We start from the raw sequence: 12,357 nt of genomic DNA on the forward strand, positions 1-12,357 counted from the left end.
GTTGAATTAGCGATAGAGGATGAACTATGTCAATACTGAACAGTGCCAGGCATGGGCCCCAGGAGAGCTGGGGGAGCTGCTATTTCTTAGGGATTATAAAGAAGACAGGAAATATCCATCCATCGACTCTAGATGACTCTAGAGGTTGGCCTGGAAGTACCAGCATATTTATCTCCCAATTTCTGAAAGTCTTTCAGAAGATGGCACTGTGTCCTGAGGACAGTGAGAAATAGGAGGTCTTGTTACCTATCAAAGCCCTCCATGTAGAAAGGTGAGCTCTCAGAGATGATCTGAATTCTCTTTGCTTCCACTGTTTCTGCCTATTGCTCCCTGATCTGTCACATCCATGACTGAGAAATATATGGTCAACTGGAGAGGTAAATCTTGCCCGTCCATTAAACGGAATCTGTTTAGCTCAAATTTCAGATAACAAAGATCTATGACTTAAGACCAGAATTTCACACGCAAAACGGCAGTATAATGGCTTTTGTCTCTGACAGTCATGCAAACCAGGCAGTTCTGTCTTCCTGGTAGAGGCTCTCAAACAATAATCCTATGGTATACGCCAGTGTTCTAGGTACTGGGGGCTCCCCAATTGCTAAGATTGAATTGTTTCCTAATCCCCTCACAGAAGGCAAAAAAAAAGAGATCAAGTTACTGGATTAATATACAAGGGAAAAGTCTAAATTTTTCTTTCATAACTTTACTTTAACTTTTGGCCCCTGCTTTCACTGGTTTATACTAAAATCTAGTACAAGATGACATCTGATTTATATTCCGAATTATTTTAAGCTTCATTGACGAATACTTCATGGTCCTCAGAGAACATCCTGACTTTTTGGTGTTGTGTATAAGAATCAGCATGTGAATCTCTACTGCAGTACTTAAGATACTTCTATTAAGGTCTGTTATATCCCTTCATTTTCTAAACTGTTTATGCTGAATAACAGTGGACTCTGTTAACAAGGAATTAAAATGCTCCCTTTTTATCAAAAACAGCAGCTCACAGTAAAACAGTAAAACCTCTGTTATATCAACCTCTGTTGATATAAACCTTGTTTATATATTTACTCAGCTATCCAAAATAAAATTTTCTCTCTTTATGGGCATTTATATTGAAATCTCATTCCATTTGAACAAGTTGGGTTTCACCATGATTTAATTAAAACACATCTACTGAAACGCAACTCCCTTCATCCTAAAAACCAGATCTTGAAAAACATGATTGTAATGGGGAAAACAATTGCTCAGATTGCTAAATTGTCCTTTGCTACAAGCAAAAATAAAAGCAAGGAGTCATTTATAAGATTGAAAATGATTGTTTTCACAGTTCAAGAAATGGTTCCATACATCCCGTTTCCGGGACACTTCAAGATAAAGAGATCGGCATGAATAGTACATGTAGCCAGTTTAAATATTTGTTTTAATCCTGACAAGATCATTGGTTTTAATATTTATAATATAATTACAATGCTTAGTGCATGTTGCTCATATAATCTAATTTTTTTCTGGTGACTTATTACTACCAGGCTTTAATTTCAGCAATGGCAAGAATTCAAGAACACATTTAGGTTATCATTAGTAATGAAAAACAAACTAGTGCCTGTTCAAGCACCTTGGGCACATATCTCATTTAGACTTCAAAGCATTTTTAACTACCCAGACGCAATCCACTGCTACAGGATGTGCACATTTTCACAGAATATTATCCATCAGTGGCCAGGGTACTTTAAATTAGTACCATGTAAGGTAATGACAGTGGAAATACTCTACCCTTATGCAACCAGTGTAAACGGCCTTTCAGAACATTTCAAGACAGTCATGGCCAATGAAAACCAAACCATAAAACTGCTCTCAAATGCCACCGTCTTCCTTCCCAGCCACATATCACTAGTTAGCCGTTGCCTGAGTTGCAATTTTCCATTTTTCCTAGACGTCACAGAGTAAGCGCACTTTTATGACTAAATGCAGAAAAAACTCAAAGTGTCATGTTCCACTAATCATTAGCCTACAAACACACAAAATAACTACAGGTGCCTTGTTTTCCACAGCACCGAGGTATTTCGGGGCTAATTTGTACTTTCCTTGTGACAGGCTGAAGAAATCTGAAAAAAGGCTGAAAGCTGAAACAACTGATGGAATTCTACGGGACTGTACAAACAAACAAACACTAGCAAAAGAAACAATCTGGATGCAAGGGAAGGATTCATCATCAAATAATCGCATTATTTCATGTTAATGTGGGGAAGGGAAATACCTATCAATGGCTACATCTCAAACTGCCCCTGGAGAAGTCAAAAGAATACCTGAAGCTATATATTAGAAGCACGATTGCGAAATCACTGATGTATATTTCTCACTCCTTTATTGCCAGGCAGTGCGGTGACTGCAAATTGCAGTTAGAATGGGAATGTTGGCATGTTGTTTATTTTCTACATGACTCGACATTAGAATAACAAAAATTCCTGAAGAAAAATAAGTAGGCTCATTACCAAAATACCACCCACCAAACTTAAGGAGAGAGCAGCCTCTCCCTTGGGTAATAAACCAGCTACAAAAGATCGTTCCTGGGGAATAAACGCACTGCTGCTTGGTATTCAAAATACAGCGCTACTTAATAGAATTCTGGGTGTTGACGGTGATTTCTCAGACATCTGAGTAATTTTCATCTGTGTGATTACAGCACGGAGTGGGTCTCTTCTGACAACACAGAGGTGGTCCACTCCTTAGCTGCTCTACAAAAGTTTGGAAGTCATTCCTCATTCCATTATTTCAGGATTAACTTCCTCAGCACAAACGTGGGTAGACACACAACAGTCTCTCTCCCGACACATGATGGGATACTCAGGTCTTCAGGGTGGACTTTTTCCAGAGTGAAAGCACAAAGACAAACAAACTCGGCAGGGAGACACAGACCAGAACACTCGGACAGCTTTAACCCTGAAAACTGGCACACGATGGAAATGTTTCTTTGGGACGTTATCCAAAGAATGAAGACATACAGTAATTTAAATATTTGGATCACAGTAAACAGTTTTTTTTGGCAATATTAATCATGATCCTATAAGCAAAGATTTTCTTCACATAAAAAAAGCAACCAAATGTGCTTATCTCCGGTAACAGATGGCGACAATTTGTACTTTCCCCTGTTCTCCGGCGCTGTTCATGACAACACTGTGCTCACTCTGCTTTTCGTGTTCTTGAGAGTCTCTCGATTTCTACTTCCAACAGTTTCTAGGCAATATCCTAGGACATATTAATACATTCACGCATGATTATCGAGTACCTTCAAAAACTAAAGCACGAGACAGGCGCGGGGGCTCACGCCTGTAATCCCATCCATGCTTAGGCTGAATGTCTGAGACTCCCTGAGGCCCCAGTCCCACACACTGCTCTGAATCCATGCAGCCCTTTCCTGCTTCCATCCTTGTTCAGATGGAAGCCTGGGCTCTCCTCTCAGGCTGATCCCGTCTGTGCCCTGGATCCCGTGCCCTCTTGTCTTCTCAAGGACTCCGCCTCCTTCCCCCCTCTCCTGATGTCTTCTACGCATGTAGATGAGTAAGTTTCTCCTCTCTTTAAGAAACATCCGACCTGGCCGGGCACAGTGGCTCACACCTGTAATCCCAGCACTTTGGGAGGCTGAGGCAGGCGGATCACCTGAGGTCAGGAGTTCGAGACCAGCTGGCCAACATGGTGAAACTCCATCTCTACTAAAAATACAAAAATTAGCCAAGCGTGGTGGTGCACGCCTGTAATCCCAGCTATTCGGGAGGCTAAGGCAGGAGAATCGCTTGAACCCAGCGGTGGAATTTGCAGTGAGCCGAGATCATGCCACTGTGCTCCAGCCTGGGTGACAGAAGGAGACTCCAGCTAAAATAAACAAACAAAAACAAACAAAAAACCAAAGAAAGACCTGGCTGGGCACAGTGGTTCATGCCTGTAATCCTAGCATTTTGGGAGGCTAAGACAGGTGAATCACCTGAGGTCAGGAATGAGACCAGCCTGGCCAACATGGCAAAACCCCATCTCTACTAAAAATACAAAAATTAGCCAGGTGCGGTGGCAGTCTCCTGTAATCCCAGCCTCCCAGAAGGCTGAGGCAGGAGAATCGCTTGAACCCGGGAGGCGGGGGTTGCAGTGAGTTGAGACTGCACCACTGCACGCCAGCCTGGGTGACAGAGCGAGATTCTGTCTCAAAAAATAACAACAACAACAACAACAATAACAAACAAAGGCATGATCCTTGGTGCTCAGGAGAGATTCTAGATACATGCAATGCCCAGTAAAATACCTCTTAAATTATTGCCCCTTCCTCTCTCCCTCCCTCCCTTTCTTCCTTTCTTCTTCCCTCCCCAGTCTTCCCTCCCCCATCCCCTCTCCTTCCCTTCCTCTCTTCCTTCTTCCTTCCTTTCTTCCTGTCTTCCTAGTCTTATCCCCATCTCCTCTCCTGTCCTCCTTTCCTCCTTCCTTCCTTCTTTTCTCCATTTCTCCCTCCCTTCCATTAAATGCTGGTAATCATCCTTGATGGCTAGTTATCTAGAGCTTGCATTCTGTTAATCATGTCTTATTTAATTATTGACATAAATATCAAAAACATATAAACCACATTAATACATTACATATAAAACACATTGATCAATTACATATTAATTTCTTTCTATGATATAATATTACTAAGTATTTATTTCGATGACAATGAGAATTCCACCGCACTTATGCCATCAATACTATGATGTGAGCTCTTCAGGGGAAGATCAGGATTCTCTCATAAATCTCTAAGTCCCCGAACACAGTAACAGTAATGAATATATTGAAGAAAAAACCAATTCAATATGTTTTTCGATTGCCAATTCCCGTGAGCATAATAAAGGAAGCAGCATGTTTATGATTTCTATGGCATATCTAACTCATATATACATCTCCAAATATACCATACGACTTCAAAGGAATGTGAATAATCTCTCTAAGTCATTTATGAACATAAGCCTCATTACTTCTTGGTTACATCATGTATTCGTGACTCATGCATAATTTTTGGCATTTACATAGTGATGTATGAGGTATCAAAATCTGACACAAGGAAGACAAAATGAGAAGACCTCTCACAGAGGACATGGCACAGTACTTCTCTTTGTGGCTATAAGAAATCAGGCATAGAATAAGCAAAGCCAGCGTGCTCACCTTGGTAGACTCCCAGCTAACTCTGTGGCCGTCTCTCTGCAGGAAGGAGAAAAAGAAGATTAAGCGTGATTCAGTTCATTTTGGTGAATTACAAAAATGTATTTAATCACATAATAAGTATTATGGTACCAGGTATAAAGAAGATACCGTACATGCAGGTGGTTAGAAAGTTAAAATCGACTAATTGCATTTCTGGTTAATTCCCATTAATCATTCCAATGGTTACTTTCAATGGAAATTTTATACATGTGCAAAGTATCTGCCTCTACTTTCTGGTGGTTGAATGCAACTGAGTTCAAAACATTAAAATGTAAAAATGTACAACATCCAAAGGGATAATAGAAGGAGAAACAAATCCCAAACCACCTTGTAGACATTTACATGTTAAACAAAGCACCCATGATCTCTCTCCAAGAATCTCTGAGAAACGTATTCCTTTTGGGATGTTGCTTCATGTTGACCTCTGTCACCCAAAGCTTATGAAGGAACACGGACAGCACAAAATGGAATTCTTTTAGTAGCAAATTGCTGTTTTTCATTTCTTTGTTATAAAGTTCTACCATTGGGGACTGTTGAAGGTAGATACTGTAATTCAAATGGCGCAAAAGAAAAGTCACTAAAGAAAGGCTCTATAGCATATTAATAAAAATGACCAGGGACAAATTTCAGAACTAACTTTGTCCTAATTGCCATCTCTTGTCTTTCGTTTTCTCTTTTTATTTTCCAGACAGTGTCTCTCTCTGTTGCCCAGGCTGCAGTACACTGGCGCGATCTCGGCTCACTGCAACCTCTGCCTCCTGGGTTCCAGCGATTCTCGTGCCTCAGCCTCCTGAGTAGCTGAGATTACAGGTGTGTGCCACCATGTCCAGCTAACTTTTGTATTTTTAGTAGAGATGGAGTTTCTCCATGTTGGCCAGGCTAGTCTTGAGCTCCTGACCTCAAGTGATCTGACAGCCTACCAAAGGGCTGGGATTTGAACCACTGCACCCAGCCCATCTCTTGTCTTTCAATCAGAAATGTATTTTTGGAAAGAGAAGGGAACAATGAGTAGAAGGAGGAGATAGAGGCTTTATGTTGATCTCTTTTAAAAGGAGAGAAGGGCTCAACTTTAGACCAAGGGATTAAAGGTGTAATTCTTAGCAACAATGGTGTAAAATCTCCTTAGTGTCATATAACCCCTTTAAGAATCTCATGAAAGGTACAAACGCCTTATATAGAGAAAATAACAATATATACATACACACACACTGTGGTACACACTTGTAGATGGTTCATCGGCCTCCTGAATCTAATGTGTCAATCCTGGTTAAGAGCCTCAGCTTTAAATGAACATTTTCTTTTCCTACTGTGTCAATTCAAACAAAGGACTTCCTTCTCAACAAAGGACATTCCCTGACCCTCCCAGCTATTAGAACTCGCTCTTCCTATTTCCTCCCTGTGAAAATACCTGGGCATTTTGGAGAAGTGGTGGTTTCCACAGAGCCATACTTCCTTAAAAAATGAATAAGTTTAGTTTCTATAAAAATATTATTTCCTAAGTAATCATATAATATTAAATAATCAGATTTTATTGCTATAAGAATTGGCTTTGGGGAGAAAGTTTTCATTCCTTCAGCAAAACCAGAGTTGAAGACATTGTCCACTATGCCACTGAAAGGTCACACACGTTCATCTCTTTGAAGAATTTAGCGTCTACATAAAAAATTTTTCTTTCCAAATAGAATCCGGAATTGTGGATACCCCAGCTAAGAAACATCCCTCCCTTTAGCCTTCCCTTAGGACATTTATTACAATAGAAGTATCTTTTAAATGTTTGTTTTACCCTTTATCTTTCTGTCATTTGAGACCAACATATATGCTCAATAAATATTTATTAATCCTATCAGGAATGAATGAACTTTTCTGGCCTCATTCACCTTGAGGGTGAGATTTATGTTTGCAGCTTGATCATAGTAACGCTAACAGCACAGAGTTGAGATACAACTTAGTCTAATCTTTTAACTTTTTAGTTTTGTTTTCCAGACTATACATATTTTAATATGATGAGTCCCCTGGTATCTTTTAAAACGATGTTGTTCATACATTATAATAAATCCATTTAAATCACAGTGGAGCAGCATTTCTCAACCTTGACATTATTTTGAGCTAGATAATCTTTTGTTTTGGACATTGCTTTACCTTGGACATTGAGAAATGTTTAATAGCACCCCTGTCATCTACCCACTGATGCTGGTAGTACTGCTCCCTACCCGCCCCATTGTAACTCCCAAACATGTCCTCAGACGATGCCGAATGTCCTCTGGTGACAAAGCTGTCATCAACTGAGACCACCGCAGTAAGGTCGAGCACAGCGGCTTACACCTGTGATCCTAGCACTTTGGGAGGCTGAGGCAGGAGGATGGCTTGAGCCCAGGAGTTTGAGACCAGCCAGGGCAACACAGTGAGACCCTGTCTCTACCAAACATTTTAAAAATTAGCTGGGTATCATGGTGCCTGCTTGTAAACCTAGCTACTTGGGAGGCTGAGGTGGGAGGACTGCTTGAGCCCAGGAGGTCAAGGCTATAGTGAGTCATGATTGTGCCACACCACTCCACTCCATCTGGGCAACAGAGTGACATTCTCTCTTAAAAACAAAACAAAACAAAACAACAATCCACTGCAATAGAAATGTCCACAATTGACCTCTGTTTCAAAAGCTTGCTTGATTGACCAACATCCTTTACTTGCATGGGAAAACACAGAGGCTGAAGCCTCCTAAGAGCACCTGCTTTGCTTTGGCTCCAGCTGCTTAAGTCTCCACGCTTAGCAAGAGTATGTTGTGTTCGTTCCCCAACCCGCTTATGGTACTGGTAATCACTGTAATTTTTAAATTTAATTAAGCATGATGTAAAATTGATGAAATACAAGTGTGGAAAAATTCTTGTTTCCGTAAAAACTAAGTTGGAAACTTTGAAAAGATAAAACATGACAAGTCACTTAAGAAAAACTAATGTTAAATTAGATACAAATGTCTCGAAGTTCTTTTTCCTTTAAAAAAAAAAAAAAAGAAGAAGGAAACTCCAGTCCGGGTGCAGTGGCTCATGACTATAATCCCAGCACTTTGGGAGGTCGAGGCAGGTGGATCACTTGAGGCCAGGAGTCCAAGATGAGCCTGACCAGTATGGTCAAACCCCATCTCTACTAAAAATACAAAAATTAGCCAGGTGTGGTGGCAGGCGCCTGTAATCCCAGCTATTTGGGAGGCTGAGGTAGGAGAATTGCTTGAACCAGGGAGGCAGAGGTTGCAGTAAGCAGTGATCGTGCTACTGCACTCCACTCTGGGCAACTGAGCAAAACTGTGTCTCTAAACAACAACAACAACAACAACAAAAAGAAATTCCAAATAGTGGAGTATGGGTGGATTTATGCACAAAAGACAATGCAGAACTTTATTCAGTGAAGCACACATTCAGAGACAAAGGTGTTGGCCCTACCTTGAAAGCAAAAGACAGATGCTAGGGGAAAGTCATGTTCATCACGTATTAAGTTCCAGCAGGAGAAAACTATGCTTTACACAGTCATGTGCTAAAAACTTACATGAGAGTTACAGATACTACTTGATGTCCGTGATTACTGAAAACCTGATGACTTCATTGGCGCATGTAGCTCCAAGAATTAACAAGACAAAACAAAGAAAAGACCCCACTGTATTTGCCTGCAGTAATGTAGCTAGGACTCGTCATCCAGTCACCATTCTTTAGATCAGCAAATCGACAAACACTGGAGCTCTTCAGGTGACCATTTATTTATTTTTATCTGTTTACTACTGTTAAACAGTCATCTGAATTAGTCACATGTTTTCATGAATTTATACCTGTTGTAAAGAAACCCTTGAGCAAAATAAATTGAGCAGAATATCCCATGCTTCTTCTAGATTATGCTCTGTCATAAGTCAGTTGAGGGGATTTAAAGCAGGTGACGTAAAGACCAAGCATTTTTCATTGAACTTTTACAGGCACAATGTCCATTATTAGCATTGCTTCCTAAGTGTAAATCATCTTTATTTGCTGACTAATGTTTATTCATGCAACATATTCATTTGCACTTAATCTACGTTCAGCCCAGGCAATGCTGGATGTTTTGAGAGGCACTAAGATGAAGTTAGATCCTGATCCTTCTTGCCAAGTGTTTACATTCCAGTGAAAGAAACTGTATAAGGTACCAAGTAACGAATACGTTTCATTTTTCTACTATTGAAAAGTCCCCTAAGGGCCGGGTGCTGTGGCTTACACCTATAATCCCAGCACTATGGGAGGCTGAGGTAGGAGGATCGCTTGAGGCCAGGAGTACAAAACCAGTCTAGGCCACACGGCAAGACCCCATTCCTACAAACAAACAAACAAAAAACAAAACAGATGAGGTGTGCATGGTAACATGCACCTATAATCTTAGCTATGTTGGAGGCTGAGGTGGGAGAAGTGCTGCAGCCCCGGGGCTCAAGGTTGCAGTGAGCTATGTTCCTTCTACTGCTCTCCAGCCTGGGTGACAGAGCAAGATCTTATGTCAAAAACAACAACAAAAAAGGCTACTCTAAGTCAAAGATCACATCTCGTATACAATTTTGAATACTCAGTGCCTAGCACACACCAAACACTCAATAAATATGAGTGTAATAGTCATTTCTACTGGCTGGAAATGCTACTCTCTTAAGTTCATTTTTAAAAAATGCCTGATACAGTCATAGCAGTATTTGGAGTTTCATTGTACTAATTTCCTTTCCTTAGTGATCATTACGAAGATAATCTGATTTCAAGTGAAAAGCAGAACACGAAAAAGTCTTTTATTTATTTATTTATTTTTTAAAGGAAGCTTCACCCTGTCACCCAGGCTGGAGTGCAATGGCGTGATCTTGGCTCACTGCAACCTCCGCCTCCTGGGATCAAGCATTTCTCTTGCCTCAGTCTCCCGAGTAGCTGGGATTACAGGCATGTGCCACCACACTCTGCTAATTTTTTTTTGTATTTTTTCGTAGAGACGCGGTTTCACCATGTTGGTCAGGCTGGTCTCCAACTCTTGACCTGAGGTGATCCACCCGCCTCAGCCTCCCAAAGTGCTGGGATGAGAGGTGTGAGCCATCACGCCTGGCCCAGATCACTAAAAATTGAATGAAAACAAGGATGCAAAAAACTACAAAGTGCAATTATATGTTCAGAGGAAAAGAACTGTCTCAGCAACTAAGAAGCAGACTGAGGTGATGGGAGGTGCTGGTTCTGATAAGTTGTGTATCCTTGGGCAAGTCGTTTTACCCCTTCAGGGTCTCTGTGTCCCAGATGTCAAAGTAACACCACACCATTGTTGGTGTGATCATCAGCCTGAACCAACAGGAAAGCTCTCCGCAAATTTGAAGTTGCAGCATAAATTGAGTGTTATTGAAGGGAAAAATTCCCAGAAAAGATAGCAGACAAGTGTCCCCTGTGTCTGACACAGTTTCGGTAGATTATTTAGCATTCCTTAAAAAAATCGTTTAATTTTAAATATGTAGAGTATTCATCAGTGCATAGCGTGATGCCAGCTTTTATCAGCTGTCTGCAGTAACATTCCCTCGTCATCTCCTGTCCTTCCCCGTTCCTGAACTATGCGAACAGTTCTTTTTTTAGGAAGTGTTGAAGCAAGAGCACACCATCTATTTCTGTGCAGCTGCCAGTTTCCAAAATTAGCTGACAACTGTAAAACAGAAGCCATGAGCCCCCATGCTAATTGTGTGTCAGCAAGATCAATATTTTTAAGACCTGGAAGGTTTTTCTCCAATGGTATCTTTAATTTTTTCCCCCAAAAGTACAGAGACCTTTTTTTAAAAAAAAAGGTAAAATAGATTTTATTTTTATTGTCTGTCCTACAAATGATTTAAGGTTCCAGTTGTAGGTGTGAGGTTTTCTTTATTGTAATTAAGAGTGAAAGTATTAGAACCAAGCAGATTTTTCCCCTCCTCTCCCTTCCCCTTCCCTTTTTCCTTCCAGCCTCCCTCCCTCCCTTCCTTCCTTCCCTCCCTACCTCCCTCCTTCCTCCCCTCCCTCCCTCTCTTTCTCTCTTTATCTCTCTCTTTCTCTCCTTCTCTCTTTCTCTCTTTTGTCAGCTTGAGGCAAACAGTGGGCATTTTTAATTTGGATCCATTTTCAAATAAAACATAAACAAGAACTTAGCTTAAAGACTTCATTACAGGCTGGGTGCAGTGGCTCACACCTGTAATCACAACACTTTGGTAGCCTGAGGTGGGTGGATCACCTGAGGTCAGGAGTTTGAGACCAGCCTGGCCAACACGGTGAAAAACCCATCTCTACCAAAAATACAAAAATTAGCTGGATGTAGTGGTGCATGCCTGTAATCCCAGCCATTTGTGGGGCTGAGGCAGGAGAATCGCTTGAACCTGGGAGGCAGAGGTTGCAGTAAGCCAAGATCGCGCCACTGCTCTCCAGCCTGGGCAAAAAGAGCGAGACTCCATCTCCAAAAAAAAAAAAAAAAAAAAAAAAAAAAAGACATCATTACAAAGGCATATATTAATTCAGGACAGTTAATTTTTTTCTTGTGTGGTAAACCTTAGCACTGGAAAATTCCAAACACCTTAGAGATGAAAGTTTCTTCTCTGTTAAACAAAATCTAAAGACACTGTTCTTTCCCCTCACTCTGATTTTCCCTCCTGTCATTCATCACTGTTTTCATGCTTTTTGGCCTTTATGTCTTCTCTCCTACTTTTATTCCTTCTCGATTTTCACTCACATGATTAAAACATCAAAATGTATGTGTGTGTGTATCTGTATACAAACACAAGTAATTATTCTTACATGGTGACATCTACAATTGCACACATTCATGTAACTGTTCACACCAACCAGAATCTTCTTTAACACAAGCCACTATTCCAGGCAATTTACAGGCATCCACTCACTTAATCCTTATAAAAGCCTCACGAAGTAGTTATTGTCACTAAACCATGGTTAGGACGAGAAAAATGAGACAAAAAAATGTTATATAACTTCCCAAGGCCACGCAGGCAATGACAGATAGAGTCAGAATTTGAACACAGCCCAAGCATCCCGGCTCTGGAGCCCATGTTCATTAGGATGTGAACAACAGAGGAATATGCATAAGCCACAGATACATTATCTATGCCGTATACTCGTGCACCCCTTCTGGCTTCTG

Source organism: Mandrillus leucophaeus, unplaced genomic scaffold (genome assembly GCF_000951045.1).
Source record: "Mandrillus leucophaeus isolate KB7577 unplaced genomic scaffold, Mleu.le_1.0 Scaffold15, whole genome shotgun sequence".
Taxonomy (NCBI): Eukaryota; Metazoa; Chordata; class Mammalia; order Primates; family Cercopithecidae; genus Mandrillus; species Mandrillus leucophaeus.